The 21,233-nt window shown below is 43.9% G+C and overlaps 1 long non-coding RNA gene across 1 annotated transcript; it reads left to right on the top strand.

Moving 5' to 3' along the window:
- Positions 1-316: 316 nt before the first annotated feature.
- On the top strand, positions 317-8,285 carry LOC115644933. Its single transcript, XR_003998638.1, has 3 exons — positions 317-430; positions 525-530; positions 8,270-8,285. It is a non-coding gene; the product is annotated as an uncharacterized LOC115644933 (long non-coding RNA).
- The last annotated feature ends 12,948 nt before the right edge of the window (positions 8,286-21,233 follow it).

The raw sequence follows: 21,233 nt of genomic DNA, 5'->3' as shown, positions 1-21,233 counted from the left end.
TATGATGAGATAACTGCCTCTGTGGATATGGGGAAAGCAGTGGACTTGATATATCTTGACTTTTGCAAAACTTTTGATAAGGTCTCCCGCAGTATTCTTGCCGGCAAGTTAAAAAGGTATGGATTGGATGAGCAGACTATAAGATGGTTAGAAAGCTGGCTAGATTGTGGGGCTCAACAGGTAGTGATCAATGGCTCGATGTCTAGTTGAAAGCCTGTATCAAGTGGAGTGCCCCAGGGGTTGATCCTGGGGCCAGTTTTGTTCAAGATCTTTATTGATCTGGACACCCTCAGCAAGTTCGCAGACTACACTAAGCTATGGGGGGAGAGGTAGATATGCTGGAGGGTAGGGATAGGGTTCAGATTGATCTAGACAAATTAGAGGACTGGTCCAAAAGAACCTGATGAGGCTCAATAAGGACAAGTACAGAGTCCTGCACTTAGGATGGAACAATCCCATGCACTGCTACTGACTGGCTAAGCAGCAGTTCTGCAGATTACAGTGGATGAGAAGCTGGATATGAGTCAGCAGTGTGCCCTTGTTGCCAAGAAGGCTAACGGCATAATGGGCTGCATTAATAGGAGCATTGCCAGCAGATCAAGGGAAGTGATTATTCCCCTCTATTTAGCACTGATGAGGCCACATCTGGAGTACTGCATCCAGTTTTGGGCCCCCTACTACAGAAAGGATGTAAACAAAGTGGAGAGAGTCCAAAGAAGAGCAAGAAAAATGATTAAGGGCCTGGGGCACATGACTTATGAGGAGAGGCTGAGGGAACTGGGCTTGTTTAGTCTGCAGAAGAGAAGAGTGAGGGGGGATTTGATAGCAGCCTTCAACTACTTGAAAGGGGGTTCCAAAGAAGACGAAGCTTTGCTGTTCTTAGTGGTGTCAGATAACAGAACAAGGAGCAATGGTCTCAAGTTGCAGTGGGGGAAGTCTAGGTTGGATATTAGGAAACATTATTTCACTGTGAGGGTGGTGAAGCATTGGACTAGGTTACCTAGGGAGGCGGTGGAATCTCCATCCTTAAAAGTTTTTAAGGTCAGGCTTGACAAAGCCCTGGCTGGGATGATTTAGTTGTGTTTGTCCTGCTTTGAGCAGGGGGTTGGACTAGATGACCTAGTGAGGTCTCTTCCAACCCTAATCTTTTATGATTCTATGACTCTCCCACAAAATGAAGGAGAGTTGGCAGAGACTGCTCTATAAAAAAGAGAAAAGATAAAGATTCCCCAAGACTTGAAAGGAAGAATCAAACAGGTCTGGGATGGTAGCCACTGCATAATACAAATGTAGCTTAGTTTTCCCCCTTTTTTAGTGGAAAGTAATCTGAACATCTATTTATAGACAAATGAAGAATAATCTGATAAATATCTTTAAAAATAGGTGAAACCTAGTATGTAATATATACATATTTTAATAGCTGCCCCCAAATCAAGTGATTCTGTTGTTGCTTTTAATATTTGAAGGACGCTGAAGTGAATATATGAATGCCCTGACAACTGAGATATGATGTGGAAATTAAGAGTAATTATTGGTTTTCATGATACAATATTTCAAGAGATTTAATTCTTGGTTGTGAAGCTAGCTAGGGTTTCCAGAAGGAGATTGTATTTTAACACTAGAAGTATAATTCAATGCTACTCGTGTTTGGCAGTTCTCTCATTTCTGAGGGGGAATATTCAAGCCATTTATTATTTCAGAAGCAGGAGGAAATCATATGAAATGGGTTGAATATTAGAGATGAAATGGTGTTCAATGTCTTGGGAATGGACAGAGGTAAAATTTAGTGTCTTCAAGAGACAAAGTTCTTTATGATGACAAACATTTGATAGAATTGCATATTAATTACTAAATATACATTGTGGCAAGGCACCTTCTCAGTCTCACCAGCCTCTGCTGCTTTTAGCCTTGGTGAGACAGGCTTGGGTAAAACAGTCCCTCTTGGGAAGTCCATTCCTTCTCTCCACAAGTCTTTTGGGCTTGTTTTTCTCCCTTACGGGAGGGAATGCAGTCTCCCCTCCTGGTGAAATTTGCTGTCTCACTGCTCCTAACCTACTGGCAGCATGACCATGACCATAACTCTCACTCTCCTTTCTCCCAACAGGGAAGGGTTTAAAAAGGTCTCAGGCAGCCTTTAGTTGGAATCAGCTGATCCTAACTGACCTCAGGTAACTCCCTCTCAGCTGATTTTAATTGATTCTCTGGTAACCCCTTCTCAGCTGAACCTGATTGACCTGTAGCTACCTCTCCTCAGTTGATAGGGTGGAGGGCCTTTTAACATTCTGGGACTGTTTTCTACCCCCACCCACCACACCCCTCTTGCAGCTGTCTGTCCTGAGTTTATCACAACATACTGTGGAAGAAGAAAAAGAATTGACAAGGATTTGTAGGGGATCTTAATGCATGTCAGTCTGTTAGCAAGAGTTAGGCTAATTGTAACCCTAATGACGTGAGATTTGTAGAAGCGAGGTTAGTGTGAGGCGAGTAGGAAAGAACTATGTGAGAAGTTATCACGACCTTGCACTGATAATTAAATACATAGACTGGCGCCCAACATGGGGCAAATAAGATAGCAGGATAGCCTATGTATAAACAAAATGCAGCTGTTGCTCATTATTGTCTGTATTATTGCTTGTTATTGTCTGTAACAAAGGTATAAATGCTTGCTGTAATTGTTTACCTGTGGAGAGACCTGTCCGGGACTGGGGTGACCCAGTGTCCTAGGGCACTCCCTCCCTCTATTGCAATTGCTGGAGTTAATATAAAGTATTTGATTTTGCTGCACCCAAACAAAAAGCGAGAACTGAGTTTTTCTCCGACAATTTGGGGGCTCGTCCGGGATGGCAACGCCCACGGACCCAGGGGCAGCTGCTACAGATCGTTCCCCTGTGAACCCCATGGCGCCACAATAGAGGTAACAGACCTTTTGAAATCTCTATTGGGGTATCGGAGGAGGACTGTCTGTGGGGACGTCTGTGTCCGTTGGGCTCACGCCATCTGAACTTATTGACTGTGCAGCAAGATCAGATGCAGAGTGGTATTGGGGGAAAGCCCCAATCAGGTTAGTTTATAGCAGTACTGGGAAACTGCTGGGTTGGCCAACAAGGTAATGCATAAGGTAATGCATTAGGTAATACATAGTGAGATGCATTAGAGATGCACCGGTGCTGAGGGGTTTTTACCGCCTCAAGAGGGGTTGTTATACCGCCTCATGGTATTGGGTCCGGACATAAGGTACAGATGCATCATGGTATTTGGAAATAAGGCCTTGGTGTGTGTGTGTGTACACTAGTGTGAGTGACTGTTACCGGAAGATGCCCAGAGTACCCTGTGAAGCAAAAGCACGTGACCAGGACTGCTCTAACGCAAGCCCGGTAACTAGTGGATCTTTAGAAGATCCGACCCACGGTGGGCTGACTTGGCCTGGCATCGTCCGGTGAGGAAACTACCTGGGTCTAGGAGCGTGTGTACCTTCTTCCCTTCCCCTTTCCTTTTCCATGTGGGCTACTGACAGTCTGATCATCTCACTGGATGCAATCAGAGTAAGCGGCACCGTCTCCCAGAGACTAGCCGACGCTCTTTGCTGAAAGGAGGTGTAGGAGGGTCGTGGCCATCCTCGTTAGCCTCTCCTGTGTGAGTACCCTGTAGGGAGAGATTCTTAGTTTATGTGCCGCTAGCGCGGACAGGGCACCCTCCCTGTGTGTGTAAGTGGAAAATGGGTGGGGGACAGTCTAAATATTCCAGCTCACCCCCTAAGGGTACCCCATCTTATTCCTTGTACGTACATTATGGTCCAACAACCTGCAGGTATTTAGAGTATTGGAATCTTTACACGCGTGAAAATCCATCTAAACAATGCCCATTAGAAGGTATCTTCAATCTAAATAAGATCATACATCTAAGAGGAGCTTTTGATCACCAAAAAAAAGCCTCTGACAGTGTGAGCAATTTGTCTATTGAGGAAAGGAACGGGTTAATTAGAAATTCAGCTTGGCTCAGAGATAAAGAGAAAGTTGCTATGCATTCAAGGTCAAGAATCAACGCAGACTATGCTAAGTACAAAGAAAAACTGCTTTCGGCCCCAGCTGGCTGTGAAAAAAAAATATAGACAGAGGCAAACTAAAGGCAATACAAGTTACAGAACTGAGATACATTTGCAAAGCTTAACTGTCCAGTGAGATCCAACAGAGTGCCTTTGTGACCCCGGAGCCGGTGTGGCTTGGTGACACCGAAGAAGCCATAGGCAGCCGACCTGGACTGGAATCTCTGAAAGAAACGCTGCAGGAGATTCCAGGGTGTAAAAGAACAGTCCTCCCAAGAGCGAAAGCATGTTGGAAATTCTGGACAAGCTGTATACAGGATAATCTTCCGTCCACCTCTCCCCCTTCTCTGAACGTTATACACAGACGTGGCCAGTCTGGACATGTGTGAGTATGAAAATGGCGTAGGGCTTGGGGCATTAATGTTTTTCCTGAGTGATGTGGGAGCGTTCCCAACATTCTCCATTGTTGTTTTATTATTTTATTAATGAAGCTTTAAAATTCAGTTATATGGTGTGTTTTCTTTATCTTCCCCCAACGTCCTGCAGTGTCAGCCTGATCACCTGACACAAGGGATAGATTGGTAACAGAAATTTGTCAAAGTTTGGTGAGCAATTGAGGGGGGGGGGAGCCCTGCAGAATTTACACCATCTATTTGTTTTACCCTTGTTATTTTTATGTTTGCTTTGCTTTGTATTGTTGATGTTATATGTTAAGGATTGCATGATTAAAGGTGTGCCCACTCTCAGCCGCAGTAAGTCTGAGAACTGGAGAGTGGTTTAGCATTCCTCTGTCCACTCTGGTTGACCGGGAAGGGTGGCAGGTGGATCTACCCCAGTTGTAGCAGGACTGGGCAATAGAGAAGTTGGAGAAAAGGGAAGAGATGTGTACTTGATAACTAGAATTGAGCAATTAAGAGCATAGATCATGAACCAGGCAGCAACTCAAACCTATGCCCAGGGCAAGTTGCAGGCCTTGAGATAGGTAGAAAAGGAAGCCCAGGCTAAGCAAGTACTGGTCCTTCAGGGACTTGTCAAAATGTAACCATTTGTGCTCAGCATACACCATAACAGCAGTGTGTTTGCTACAAGAGGAAATTGAATAGTTAAACGCCAGTGGGCCATGCGTTTCTGCCCAGGTGGCAAGCCTCACGAGGGAGGACTCAGGGAGTCTTATGGGTAAGAATGTTTAAGGGAAGACACCAGGAGGGGTGGAGGCTAGATGAGAAGCCCACCCTCCTAGCTAAACTGGTAGTGGAACAAGTTGGTGCCCATGGAAGGAACGGTTCAGCAAGGAAAGCAAGATTGGGCCCAAGCGGGCAGGCAACAGACAGAGAGATTGCAAAACAGGTTGGAGAATTTTGAGGGTGTAGTGGAAGAAAGGAGTAAATAAGTGTAAGCATGGGGATTTCAAATACCCAGGACAATACTTGAAATGGTGATTTGAGTTGATAAAAGTGGCTGTTGGGAGACAAGCAAGTGATTTAAGGGAGAGTGAGAAGTTCTCTCTCTAGTTGCTGGAGGGAACAGCAGTTGAACTTTATAAAATGCTAAAGAGGAAAGTTCTTGGTGTCTGTGAAATGTTTGTAAATAAATTCAGGCAAAGAAATTATTAGATTGCAATCATTTGGCTATGAACAATTTAGCTGAATTAGCTAAAGAAATATATACAGTGCTATGTAATTGAAATTTTATTAGGCTCTAAGGGGCACTATAAGTAGTGATGTTTTCTTTCAGTGTTTGAAAGCAGGAGTTAAAAGTAAAAAGCAATCAAAATTCTGGTAAAGTTAATTATGTCCCTTTTAAGGTAAGAATCTTTAAGCTGTGGATAGCTTTGGATCCAAAAGCAAGCCAGAAAGCATCTGTATTAATGCAAATTATCTAACTGATAAGGTAGAAGCCACTGAAACCTGGGCTGCCTATGAAACAAATACAAGGAAATATGGAGTAATTCCTCTGTTTTGCCTGAAATTAACAAGGGTATTTATATATTTTAAGTGATAATTGACTGCCCAGAAGGGGTAGACCTCTGTTTTTCTTGTCTTTCAGAGAAAACTGATGCCAGCTAAACAGCATTCAACGTATCATGCATTTACTGGCACAACAGGAATTATGTTTTGTGCTCTATGTCCTGTCTTGTGGTGTTTGTCTCGTGGCCAAAATTGTTGTGTTTAATAGTTTCATAGGATAGTCTAGTTAAAATCAAATAGAAGGGTTAAATGCAGATACTTGTGTTATTCAATTTTGGAATATAAAGTGTTTGGATAAATCAGGAGAATGTGATAAACTAAAGTCTAATACATTTCCTTAAGTAAGAAAAAGAAATTTCATTGGCCAGATTGTTAATTAAAAAATTGTTGTTAAAATTTGCCTACAAACAGTCTTTGGAAGCAAGGACATGAAAAGTTAACCCACTCCCCATATTGTACATGGGATCCTTTTGGTTACCTAAGATTTCTAGCCAGAGGGCTGGGGATGGTGGGAAGCTATTGGACTAGAGGTTGTATTGAGTGAACTCCTCAAAGTGGGTGTGCTTGTCCTGGCTTGTTGCTCCAAAGCTCTGTATAAAGTTATTGTAGTGGAAGGGTATATGTGGCATACATTGAATATTAAGACTAATGTACTGTATAAAGGTAATGTTTATGTGTTCATGGTTGGGAAAAAGGTGTATGAGTGAAGAGTAGAAGTTTCCTTTGTAGGTTAAAAGAAGCCAAGAAGGGGAGAAGGAAAAAGAGCAGAATGAGTTAACTGGGAAAATATAGCTAGTATGCTCAAGCTAAAGATAAGACACTGACTCCATTCAAGGACACTGCTCACAGCTAAGACTTGGCTGACAACCAAGAAAAGGAAGGGGGGCTTGAATATGCCCGAGTAGCTATGAGATCTGCAAAACACTGCCAGGCACTAATGGAATGTGTTAGGTTTCTTTTCTCACAGGTAAAGAAGCGCTACCCAAAGACCCTAGCAGCCCTGCCACTCCTTGGAATCAGGAGACTGGATCGATGTAAAAGGTCCACCAACGAAAGACTGCTCTGGCTCCACGCTGGAAAGTCCTGCTAACTACCAACACCACTGTGAAGTGCCAAAGACTAACTGCCTGGACCCATGATTCTCACTGCAAAAAGACCCCTCCACCTCAGGAGAATTCTCCTACTGATCATTAGCCATTTCTCCTTCTAGCTCCACGGTGCCTTCTGGACAGTAGGTAAAAAGTACAAGGTGAAGTGCTCTCCCTTATCCACTGACAGATCTACTGTGCCTTTGAATTTTTCTAGAAGAATCAAAACCGTTACAGGATGCTGAACCACGACTGTTTTGGGAAAGAAGAAGGAACACTCACTCCACTGAAATTGCCAAAGTCCAGGAATTCCTGACTAGAAAGGACATTAAGAACTGATCCTGGTGAAGAAACAAAGAATTATACACTGGCAGGAAGAAATTTGTGGGACCCTGCTTGGGAATGTGGTATTGATTGGATTTTGGGGTTTATTGTACAGGCTGTGCCCTGTGTTTTGGATAAATACTTCAGTATGCATTGCTCTCTCTAATTGGATTTTTAAATGATAAGTACTAAAGGCACTTTGTTGTCACTGTCTCTGCCACCTCCTCCATTACACTATTACCCCTGTAATACATCCAAATACAGACAATGCCATATATTTGATAAAACCAATGACCAAGGCCTTCACACTTTAGTGATTTATTTAAAGATGGCATTGAATATCACTGAGGCTGGGAAGGCATTGCAGTGGGATCTAGCACGTTTGGAAATTCAGGATTTCCTGAATGACCAGCTGATGGCCATTCAGAGTGATCTTGAGCATCAGACTTGGCCCACTGCGCTTACAGACACATCAGGAGTACCATCTGATCTGTGGTCATGGAGACATATCTGGACACTTTCTGAGTGGAAGTGTGGACATTCACAGTGCTCCTTCCAAGCATTTGAACCGGATGGGGAGGTTTGGCTCCCACATACCAAATCTTGACGGGTCCATGGGAAGGATGCATATGGGACTGGATTATCCACCAAGACATCTGGGAAATTAGACCACCTGGTATACCTAACTGATTTATAGTCAGTACCTCTAAAAAAACACCTGATATTTTGTATAGGAATAGGGAGTCAATGGACATTTGGCTGTTAGAACCCCTGCAGCTTCAGTGTATCCATAAACTGAAGCCAAGGGAAGTTGTCACTGTTTATGATAACATTTGCTGGGAGGGTAGAGGACAAGGAACTATCCTGACAAGACAATTACTTTTCAAGCTAATGATAGCTGTATGTATGTTAAAACCACCACATTGCAAGATATACATTTTAATCTCATCACCACCGCAGGCAATCATATTGTTTATTGGCCTGCAGATAGAATTTTGCAAGTAGCCCTTAGTTTAATTGGACCAGCTTAGTACCTAATCGATTTCAAAATTTGCTTTCATTGTTACCAAAGGTTCAAAGAATCTCTGAATTGCAAGGGCAAATTCACGTGCTTCAGAATATATATCAAGCTAAAAAGAATGCCTTTCATATAGCTTATAGAGTGTCTTTGTGTACTAAGTATAATGTATTATGATTTGTAACCAAAACTGTACAACAACCTCATCATATTATTGCTATGGGAATATTATTGCTTGCATTGTTGTTAGTTAGTTTAAAATTATGTCATTGCTGTTGTAAAAGACATAATAATAGTAATACCTTTCATGTCCATGCTAATCATGAATTATCATTATATCCAGTGAAAACCCCTAAGGTTGAAACATCTGATGTAAAATCAAAAATCCATGGCTCAATGCAAATAGAGATCTGAGAATATCTGTTGTACTATAAGTATAAAAGGGGGGAGTGTGGAAGAAGAAAAAGAATTGACAAGGATTTGTAGGGGATCTTAATGCATGTCAGTCTGTTAGCAAGAGTTAGGCTAATTGTAACCCTAATGACGTGAGATTTGTAGAAGCGAGGTTAGTGTGAGGCGAGTAAGAAAGAACTGTGTGAGAAGTTATCACGACCTTGCACTGATAATTAAATACATAGACTGGCGCCCAACATGGGGCAAATAAGATAGCAGGATAGCCTATGTATAAACAAAATGCAGCTGTTGCTCATTATTGTCTGTATTATTGCTTGTTATTGTCTGTAACAAAGGTATAAATGCTTGCTGTAATTGTTTACCTGTGGAGAGACCTGTCCGGGACTGGGGTGACCCAGTGTCCTAGGGCACTCCCTCCCTCTATTGCAATTGCTGGAGTTAATATAAAGTATTTGATTTTGCTGCACCCAAACAAAAAGCAAGAACTGAGTTTTTCTCCGACAATACTGACATGAACTTTTAAAGCTACTGGACAGCAGCATTTAGGGAGAAAAATATGATTTATTTTCTGAGGAAAAGAGAGAGAAGGAGGATTTTTGAGAGCAACAGAGATTTCCAAAGGAAAGAGCAGAAAAATGGTAATAGGGACTTTCTTACCTTTATATTTATACAACTCCTATCAATACACTACACTACAACACCTCTGAGAGGTGGGCAAGTACTATTATCCACAGTTTGGGGATGGGGAATGAAGGCACAGAGAGACTAAAGTGATTTACCAGAAGTCACACAGGAAGTCTGACAGAGCAGGAAATTTAACCCAGATCTCCTGAGTCCCAGGCCAGTGGTCAAACTATGTCTTCATCCTTCTTCTCCTAAATAGAAATACTGGTAGCTGGTATGTGTGATTTGTATTTCCATGTACAGTTTAGGATGTTATGAGTCAATATTATCTGAAGTGTGCTGAATATCTTTAATCAGATTACACAGGTTATTGTCTGGGCCTGATTTGCAGAGGTACCCATAACTATATTTGAAATCAACGGGAGGTATATCCAACTGGGATCCCCAAAACATTTGGTCTCAATGTTCATATAAGGTTGGGAAAATGAAGACATGTTGTTTAGTATAAGCTGGCATTCAAACTGCAATCAGACTATTTTTACTAGTCTGGTATGGTTTCTAAAAGATATTTTATAGCTAAATACAAGTTATGGACTTGTTGCATAAGACAGCAACATTTTATGGTCTGTGTTATACAGGTCAGACTAGCTAATCAGAATGGCCCCTTGTCATCTTAAAATCTGTGAAATGGAGTGCAACAAATTGGCCCACTAATCCACTCTATTAACAGCAGTCAGTTGTGAGTAGACCCAGTCACTGGGGACCAGCAGCCAGCATGCCAGCTGGGTCTAGGTAGAGACCAGTCACCATTTCTAGCTCTGTGACTCTAGGGCACACTCTTGGGCTCAAACTTTTTGTATGACACCCATCCTTGGGACATGGGATGTCACTACCTGGCTACTTATGCCTCTGAGTGGAGTGTTTGAGATCTCCTGAGCTCTTATACACACTTCCTCAAGTTCCACCTAGGATGTTGTCTCTGTGGGCTTCTAGTTTAGGGACAGTGTGGTAGGAAAGCAAAGAACACAGGCATAAAAAGGAATTTCTTAATTGCATTGATTTTACTATTAATGCACATGAGACCTTTTAGAATAACAAAAGTTCTTAGATGCATCATCCCAACTCTCAGTTCACCACTTCCTGCGAGTCCAAGGACTGTCACTATGTCAGGCTGGGCCCTCTTGCCCTCTTTTTTCTGTAAGCATTCTTCTGTGTGATTCATAAACTCCCAAACCAGAAGGAACTATTGTGATAATCTACTCTTACCTCCTATATAACACAGGCCATTGAACTTTCCCAAAATAATTCCTAGAGCAAAGCTTTTAGAAAAACATCAAATGTTGATTTAAAAGTTGTCAGTGGTAGATAATCCACTAAAAGAACAGGAGTACTTGTGGCACCTTAGAGACTAACAAATTTATTTGAGCATAAGCTTTCATGGGCTACAGCCCACTTCATCAGATGCATGCAGTGGAAAATACAGTAGGAAGATATATATTGTGGCGGAGCTCTGACCTTGCCCCTGTGGGTCCTGCACTTCTAGGCGGTTTATGCTAGACTGAGTGGCTCACTGTGACCCTCCACGTAGCCCTTCTCTCTCTAGGGCCAGGGTTACAGTCTACTGAGCCCTTTTCATCATAGGCTAGCAAGGAGGTTGGTGAGAGAACTCCCACAGTCTCTGTTGTCCCTGGGGGCTTATTTCAGAACACTTCCCCTTCCAGAAGATATTCCTGTAGTGGTGGGAACCCAGGCCCACCCTCTACTCCAGGTTCCAGCCCATGGACCCTAATGGTACCAGCTGCTGGCAGCCACCTTTCACTGCCAGAGTGGCTACATTTCCCTGGGCCACTTCCCCACAGCTCTTCTTCTTCACCCTTACCTTAGGGCTCCCTTACCGATGGTTTGAGGGTGTCTTCATTAACCAGCCCTTCAGCCACACTTCCTGTCCTCTGGCTCCCTGAGCCTCCTCTGCCTGACTGGAGTGAGCCTTTTTTATAGTATCAGCGGGGCCTTAATTAGAGTCAGGTGGTCACATTAGCTTAATGGCCTCACCTGACTCTTTGCAGATTAATTAGAGTCAGGTGTTCTCATTAGCCTGGAGCAGCCCCTGCTCTGGTCAGTTAGGGAACAGAAAACTGTTAATCCAGTGACCAGTATATCTGCCTTCTGCTGTTCTGCTGTACCCAGCTGGCCTGGGTCTATCACAATATATATACACACAGAGAACATGAAACAATAGGTGTTACCATACACACCCTAATGAGAGTGATCAGTTAAGGTGAACTATTACCAGCAGGAAAGAAAAAAGCTTTTTGTAGTAATAATCAAAATGTTCCATTTGCAGTAGTTGACAAGAAGTTGTGAGGAATAGTGTGTGTGGGGGGGGAATAAACATGGGGAAATAGTTTTACTTTGTGTAATGACCCATCCACTCCCAGTCTTTATTTAAGCCTAATTTAATGGTGTCCATTTTGCAAATTAATTTCAATTCAGCGGTCTCTCATTGGAGTCTGTTTTTGAATTTTTTTGTTGTAATATTGCGACTTTTAGGTCTGTAATCGAGTGACCAGGGAGATTGAAATGTTCTCCGAGAATCTACTATGACCCTTAGTAATTGTACCAGTGCTTAATGACTCTCACTGTTAAAAATGTATGCCTTATTTCCAGACTGAATTTGTCTAGCTTCAATTTACAGTCTTTTGATTGTGTTATATCTTTTTCTGCTAGATTGAAGAGTCCATTATTAAATATCTGTTCCCTATGTAGATACTTATAGACTAAATCAAGTCATTCCTTAATCTTCACTTAGTTAAGCTAAATAGATTGTGCTCCTTGAGTCTATCTGTATATGGCATGTTTTCTAATAATTTAATCATTCTCGTGGCTCTTCTCTGAGCCATCTCCAAATTATCAATATCCTTCTTGAATTGTAGGCCTCAGAACTGCACAGAGTATTCAAGCAATGGTTGCAGTAGTGCCAAATATAGTGGTAAAATAAATTTCCTACTCCTACTTGAGAGTCCCCTGTTTATATATTCCAAGATCACATTACCTTTTTGGCAACAGCACCACAATGGGTGCTCATGTTCATCTTCTTATCCACAATGACCCCAAAGTCTTTTTCAGAGTCACTATTTCCCAAGATAGAGTCCCCCATACTGAAAGTATAGCCTACATTCTTTGTTCCTAGAGATATACATTTACATCTAGCTGTATTAAAGTACATATTGTTTACATATGCCCAATTTCCCAACAGATCCGGATTGCTCTGAGTCACCTGTCTTCTTCATTAGTTACCACTCCCTCAATTTTTGTGTCATCTACACACTTTATCATTAATGATTTTATGTTTTCTTCCACGTTATTGATAAAAATATTACCTGGCATATGGCCAAGAGCCAATCCCTATGGGACTCCACAGAAAACCTACCCATTCATGAAGATTCCCCTGAGACCTATCAGTTAGTCACTTTTCAATCCATTTAATGTGTGCCATGTTTATTTTATATTGCTCTAGTGTTTTAATCAACATATTGTGTGGCACTAAGCAAAAAGCCATACAGAGGCCTAAGTATATTATGTCATCAGTATTAACCAAACTTGTAATCTCATCAAAAAAGATATCAAGTTAGCTTGACGGGATCTATTTTCCATAAACTCACGTGGATTTGCATTAATTACATTGCCCTCTTTTAATTTTTTATTATTTGAGTCCTGTAACAGCTGCTCCATTATCTTGACTGGGATCAATGTCAGACTGACAGGCCTATAATTACCTAGGTCATCCTGTTTACCCTTTTTAAAAATGGCACATTAATTTTCTTCAAGTCTTTGTGAGCTTCCAAGACTTGCTGAAAATCACATTAACGGTCCAGCAAGCTCTGCAGCCTGCTTTTTTAAAAGTCTTAGATGGAAGTTAGCTGGACTTGTGCATCTAAAAATGTCTAACTTTAGTAGCTTGTCTTTAACATCCTCCAGAGATACTAGTGGAATGGAAAGAATGTTATCGTTGCCATAGGATAGGACTATATCTTCTGCTCTTCACCCAAATTCATAAAAGAAATATTTAGTGATCATTTCTGGCTTTTCTGAATTATTATTGATAATTCTATCATTTCCATCTAGTAACTGACCAGTATCATTCTTAGGATTCTTTTTGTATCCAATATATTTTAAAAAATCCTTGTTGTCCCTAATTTTGCTGGACATAGATTTCTCCTTGGTCCCTTTGCTTACCTTATCAATTTTCTACAGTTCCTAACTTCTGATGTAGTGTGGTGATGGTCTATTCTTAAATAAAGCCTCCATCTCTGAGATTTGCCTTATGGCTGTGCACAAGGGGGCGGGACCTGGGGGGCAAGCAGGGTCACAGCCCCCACCCCAGTCAGCAGGGGCACAGAACTCCTCTGGGGCTGGGGTGGGGAGAGTGAACTCTTCTGTCCCTGGGACTGCAGAGGGAGGGAAGGAGAGCCAGCTCCACTGGGGCTGCAGCGGGGAGAGGCAGCTCTGCTGGTTCCTGGGGGAAAGCCAGCTGCACCGGCCCCAGGGCCTCTGGGGAATGTGGGGGAGAGCTAGCTCCACCTGCCATAGCAGGGAAAGCCAGCTTCTCAGCCCTGGGCTGGGGCAGGAGATGGCAGCCCCACCAGAACTAGGGAGAGGCAGCTCCTCTGGCCATGGAGGGGTGGGAGGAGTGGCAGCTTCTCTAGCTGCAGGAGAAGTGGTAGAGATTCAGTTCCTCCACCACAGGGAGTACAAAAAGTGCCCCTGCAAAAGCAGCCAAATTTTTATTCCGGTGCACGCCACTGTCTGGGTCATAGGGTAACAGGCACCAGCTTCCTCCTTTTCCCAGGGGTGCTCAACCACGCTCAGCCCAGGGCCTGTCTCCACTCCACCTCTTCCTGCAAGGCCCCAACTCCATCCTGCCTCTTCCCACCCCCACCCCGCTTCCCTCCCACTTCTGCCCCCTCCCCCAAATGCGCTCCACCTCCACTCCTCCTCCTCCCCCCAGTGCCTCCTGCATGCTGCAGAACAGCTGATAGCGGTGTGCGGGAGGCACAGGGAGAGAGGGGGAGGAGCTGATTGGCAATGCCACTGGCAGGTGGAAGGCGGTGTGGGGAGGGGAAGGAGTTGAGCAGCGGGCTGCCAGCAGGCAGGAGGATCTGGGGGCGAAGGGAGGAGCTGGATGCCGGTGGGTGCTAAGCACCCACTAATTTTTTTCCATGGGTGCTCCAGAGCTGGAACATCCATGGAGTCAATGCCTATGCTGGAGCATCCGTGGGGTCAGTGCCTATGCATATGCTTAATCCTCAATTCAAACTGTTATAGTTTCCCCCACCTTCCAGGATCCTGTATACAGAGACCATTTTTCCATGGCAGAGGGCCAGTAGCTGAGAATCAATCAAAATAAATAACCCCAGACTACAGCTTTGATGGCTGTCAGTGATGGTACTTCCATTAGGTGTCAAATGCCTTTCCTGGGCAGGGCAGGGCTTAATAGGCTGCCCCAGGGAAAGTCTGAACTAATGTGGCCACATTGCCAACATGTCAACAAGGGTACAAAATAGACTTCACAATTTCATACATATCCCACTGTGTCACATAGAGCTGTGCCGTTAGGAACTCTGCTGGCTACAGTCAACCCTGCAACCAGCTTATAGGGGGATGCCATTATGATGGAGGCAATCAGGTACAGACAGTGCTGCTGAACCTGGGACAGGTTGAAGTGACAATTTCCATTTACAGCTCGTAATATAGAAAACAAGCTGCTTCATACTGACTGAGCTCTGTGTTGATGACTTGAACCCCAGGGAAAACAGGACATCTCCCTTCCACCATAGATTTGCTTTATACAGATCACAGGTTCTCAGTTCTTCCAGTTCTGTACACATGATTAAATCTTTCTAAGTCCCACTCTCATGGGACTAAACCTCCAGCTGCCATTGGGACAGGTTATGGGGTGAGAGAAGGTGTCACACTGATTCTTGGACGTTATAGCTGAGAAAGCCCAATTGAATGACTCTGCTGGATGTCTCAGCTTTGCTTGAACTAGAACTGTACAAGGGAAGCCTCAGAGAAGGTAATAAAGTCTCTAGAAGCTTTATATGCCTGTCCTCACACATAGTCCATCCACTTGCTAACCCATGTAAGCAGGGGAAGGGTCCAGCTATCATGAGGAATTTTCCTGGCTTCTAGTCTATTCTGGTAGAATCAGATGATGAAAGGGTCTTAGTCTCCACTCCCAACCTGGATGCATGCCTGACCTCAAGGATTCTTCTTTCTATTTCCCATGCAGAGGAGTCCTTGTAACCCCAATAAAGCTGGACCCAGGATCCCTGGGGGACTTAACCCCAATTTTGTGATGGATTGCTCAGGACAGGGCCAAGGATACCCACCAGACACTTTCCTGACCCAGTGATCACTACATTGGGTTTAAACCACATACAATTTATTAAACAATAAATGTAAAAATAAAGGAAAAAGTGATAAAGTTAAAGGATCAAGGAACCCTGCACTCTGGGCATGGGGAACACTGTAAACAATAGCCTCTGGAACTCAACAAAATACACAACATGTTCCTTAAATATCCCAGGCTTCTTTCCCTGGACCTGGATGCACTGTCCAGCCAAGTGATGCCATGGGTAAGACACCTGCTCTGGTGGTGGCTATATGCCCTCAGGGTCTAGGTGCCGGGACCCTTATCCTCAGCATTGGCTCTCCTGTTGGGTTCATGTCTCTCCTCCAAGTCCAGCCTGATTTGCCTGGGGACGGATCAGTGCCATGATCGTGACTCCTGTTCAGCCCTTCCCTTTCTCCTGGTATTGTAAAAAACCCACTAAGGTTCATCAAGGGGCCAATGGCTCCCTTACATATGTGTGCATGGCTCTTGAGTTATGGAAGGCTCTCTGAAAGTTCTAGGGAAGGAGCCTGCTGCCACCAAGGCACCTTGCTCATTCTATGGGGGAGGGGTGAGATCATGATAGAGGGTCACCTCCATATATAGATCACTGGGTCATGATTGGACTCTCACTTCTGACATCAGGAGAAGAAAGGTCAAAATTGATAAGTAACAGTGTAAGTACAAAGTGAAGGGAGAATGAAGGTTGCAGTCCAACTGAGGATCCTCAAACGGTATGGTAAAGAAGTTGCATTTAAGTTAAAATCCTACAGAATTTACTAATGTGGTTAATCCATTAAGATGTAATAGAAATTAAACGTTTCTATGGAAATTGAATTAAATTGAAAATAATATCTTGTCTATGGAATTTTAGAACCAGAATTTAGTAGAGAATATATCCCCACTATAAAATTCTACAGGTAGATTTAAAAAGTCAATAAAGAAAGCTATTAGTCTCTGTTAAATTCAGTGGGATAGTTGCATAAAAATGGTGGACGCAAGTGTGGGTGTGTGGAGAGCTGAATGATTTGAAGAGTTCTAGGTTTTATGTAGGCAAAAAACCTTACATTTGGGTTGCTCAAATTATACTGACGATAGTGGAGTAATGATATGAGAGTATTACTGAGCCCTTTGCTCTGAGAACTAGTTAAGATGCAGCTGTTCACTGCTAGCTCTACAGCTCCTAGGTTCTGACTCCAGTGATATGATACCATTCCCACCACATCCCTGAGACACACACCCACAGGACTTCACTGGCCCCCCAGGTCCCTATTCAGGAGTCCTCTGCTGAGTAGGAAGTGTCAGAGAAAGGGGCAGGAAGCTGCAGAGGTGCTGGCCAGCAATAGCTCCCCAGATGACTCTCAGATTGGTGGGCTGAGTGCTTTAGCAAGGTTCCAGCCTTTGGTTTACACAGCTGGGAGGAGTGGGTGGAAATATTGTCTGCTACATATTGCTGAGGAACCAGAAAACATAAAATCATTGCAGGTAAAGTTTTCAGATGACACAAAAATTGGTGGAGTTATATATATATATATTGATAATGTAAGCCCTATGGTATGAAGCCAACAAATGGAAGGAAGTGTCTGCTGATAAGAGAGAAGATTTGACTCGGTCAGCGCCCTGCTGTCCTCTGCTGAGATCACATGGAGTTGACTGAGCAAGCTAGTGCCTTATTTGCAGGTCAGTTGTGGATGGTTTGGGGATATTTGGATGTGATTTGGCTGGGTTTTGTATCTGGAGCTGATGTTTTGGTGGTGACGTGCTGGGTTAGGGCCAGAACAGTGCCTTACCTTGGGGTCACCAAATAAATTTTTCTGAAAGTTGGATAAGGAGTCCTAAGCCGAGCAAAAGGCCATGAGAGAAAGATTACGGTTTGTTATTGGGATATCTTTTTGGGTGGTAGGGATTCTGTGTGCATCCTTAGATCACTTACCCTCTCTTTGTAAAAGAGCAGAGCTATAAACTATAATTGGCTTATGCAAGCTGAGCTCTTTAGTGGTTCCAGTCATCTGGTGAGTGGTGGGTGGAGCTCAGCAGAGGTTCTGGTAATTGGGCTGACAGTGGGCACAGCAAAGTGGCAATTTGGGCCGAGAGCAGTAGATGGAGAGCAGCTGCTTGGTCTATGCTGGGAGCACAAGAGTTTATAGTGTCAGTTCATATTGACCAAAGGAGTCTGGTGAGGCTGTGTCATAACTTTAGTCCCAGATTTGGACCTTAGCGTCCAAAATATGGGGGTTAGCATGAAAACCTCCAAGCTTAGCTACCAGCTTGGACCTGGTACTTGCTGCCACCACCCAAAAAATTAGAGTGTTTTGGGGCACTCTGGTCCCCCTGAAAAACCTTCCCTGGGGACCCCAAGACCCAAATCCCTTGAGTCTCACAACAAAGGGAAATAATCCTTTTTCCCTTCCCCCCTCCAGGTGCTCCTGGAGAGATACACAGACACAAGCTCTGTGAATCCAAACAGAGTGACTCCCCCTCTCCGTTTCCAGTCCTGGAAACAAAAAGCACTTTCCTCTTCACCTAGAGGGAATGCAAAATCAGGCTAGCAAATCCAACACACACAGATCTCCCCCTGATTTCTTCCTCCCACCAATTCCCTGGTGAGTACAGACTCAATTTCCCTGAAATTTCCCAGAAAAGAAAACTCCAACAGGTCTCAAAAAGAAAGCTTTATATAAAAAGAAAGAAAAATACATACAAATGGTCTCTCTGTATTAAGGTGACAAAATACAGGGTCAATTGCTTAAAAGAAATATGAATAAACAGCCTTATTCAAAAAGAATACAAATCAAAGCACTCCAGCACTTATATTCATGCAAATACCAAAGAAAAGAAACCATATAACTTACTATCTGATCTCTTTGTCCTTACACTTAGAAACAGAAGACTAGAAAGCAGAAACTACTTCTCCAAAGCTCAGGAAAGCAGACAGACAGAAAACAAAGACCTCAGACACAAAATTCCCTCCACCCAAAGTTGAAAAAATCTGGTTTCCTGATTGGTCCTCTGGTCAGGTGCTTCAGGTGAAAGAGACATTAACCCTTAGCTATCTGTTTAAGACACGCCCCCCAAATTGCAGACAGTGGGGAAGCTCACTGGCGGCGATTTCCTTCTAGAACTTTAAAAAAAACACATTACTACAACACATGCACCTTTACATATACTACTAAGTATATAACTAACAGACTTTTACATTTTAAGAACACTTTTTAACTACTGAATTCTGGGAAACTCTCACGGGAGAGTGCATCAGCAACTTTGTTAGAAGCTCCTGTGATGTGTTGAATTTCAAAATCAAAATCTTGGAGAGCTAAACTCCAACGAAGAAGTTTCTTGTTGTTCCCCTTGGCAGTATGAAACCACTTTAGTGCAGCATGGTCAGTTTGTAGTTGGAACTGCCGTCCCCAAACATATGGGCGTAGCTTTTCCAGGGCGTACACAATGGCATAGCATTCCTTTTCACTGACTGACCAGTGACTTTCCCTCTCAGACAGTTTCTTGCTGAGAAACACAACAGGATGGAAGTTGTGATCTGTTGCTTCCTGCATGAGCACTGCTCCTATACCACGCTCAGATGCATCCGTGGTTACTAGGAATGGTTTGTCAAAATCCGGGGCCCTGAGCACAGGGTCAGACATGAGCATTGCCTTAAGTTGGGTAAAGGCCTTTTTACACTCATCAGTCCACTGAACTGCATTTGGCTGGGTCTTTTTGGTCAGGTCGGTCAGTGGGGCAGCGATTTGGCTGTAGTGTGGTACAAATCACCTGTAGTATCCCGCCAAGCCTAAGAAGGATTGGACCTGTTTCTTTGACCTTGGGACAGGCCACTTTTGGATAGCATCCACCTTGGCCTGTAGGGGGTTTATGGTTCCTCGACCCACCTGGTGCCCCAGGTAAGTCACTCTGTTTTGGCCTATTTGACACTTTTTGGCCTTAACAGTTAGTCCAGCCTGCCTGATGCGCTCAAAGACCTTTTCCAGGTGTAGTAGGTGTTCGGGCCAGGAGTCTGAAAAAATGGCCACATCATCGAGGTAGGCAACTGCAAATTCTCCCAGTCCAGCTAGTAGACCATCTACCAGCCTCTGGAAGGTGGCGGGTGCATTTCGAAGGCCGAAAGGAAGGACATTGAATTCATACACCCCCGCATGGGTGACGAATGCTGACCTCTCCTTGGCAGGTTCATCTAGCGGTACTTGCCCGTACCCCTTGGTTAAGTCTATTGTAGAGATGAACTGGGCACGTCCCAACTTCTCCAATAGCTCATCGGTGCGTGGCATTGGATAGTTGTCCGGACGAGTTACCGCATTTAGCTTACGGTAGTCCACGCAAAAGCGTATTTCCCCATCTGGTTTGGGTACCAGAACCACTGGAGATGCCCATGCACTGGTAGATGAGCGGATTATACCCATCTGTAGCATGTTCTGGATCTCCCGTTCTATAGCAGCTTGGGCATGAGGAGACACCCGGTAGGGTGGGGTTCTGATTGGGTGAGCATTACCTGTATCAATGGAGTGGTATGCCCATTCAGTCCGTCCTGGGGTGGCTGAGAACAATGGGGCGAAGCTAGTGCACAGCTCCTTGATTTGTCGCCGCTGCAGACGTTCCAGGGTGGTTGAGAGGTTCACCTCTTCCACGCCACCGTCTTTTTTCCCGTCGTAGTAGACACCGTCAGGCCACTCAGCCTCATCTCCCTGGACTGTAAACTGACAAACCTGTAAGTCTCTGGAATAGAAAGGCTTGAGAGAATTAACATGGTACACTCTAGGCTTTAGTGAGGAATTGGGAAATGCTATGAGGTAGTTTACAGTTCCCAGGCGCTCTTGGACCGTGAATGGCCCTTCCCATGATGCTTCCATCTTATGGGCCTGTTGCGCCTTCAAGACCATAACCTGGTCTCCTACCTTGAAGGAACCTTCTCTGGCATGTCTGTCATACCAGGCCTTTTGCTCTTCTTGAGCATCCTTTAGGTTGTCTCTAGCAAGGGCTAAAGAGAGTCGGAGGGTGCTTTGTAGGTTGCTTACAAAGTCCAGAATGTTAGTTCCTGGAGAAGGCGTAAACCCCTCCCATTGCTGCTTCACCAACTGTAATGGCCCCTTAACCTCGTGACCATACACAAGTTCAAACGGTGAAAACCCTAAACTGGGATGTGGTACAGCCCTGTAGGCAAACAGCAACTGCTGCAACACTAGGTCCCAATTATTGGAGAATTCGTTGATGAATTTTCGTATCATGGCCCCCAAAGTTCCATTGAACCTTTCCACCAGGCCATTGGTTTGATGGTGGTATGGGGTGGCAACCAAGTGATTCGCCCCATGAGTTTCCCACAGTTTTTCCATGGTCCCTGCCAGGAAATTAGACC

Source organism: Gopherus evgoodei, chromosome 2 (genome assembly GCF_007399415.2).
Source record: "Gopherus evgoodei ecotype Sinaloan lineage chromosome 2, rGopEvg1_v1.p, whole genome shotgun sequence".
NCBI classification, from domain to species: domain Eukaryota; kingdom Metazoa; phylum Chordata; order Testudines; family Testudinidae; genus Gopherus; species Gopherus evgoodei.
Note: the sequence above shows the minus strand (reverse complement) of the source record. Positions and strands in the feature narration are given on the sequence as shown.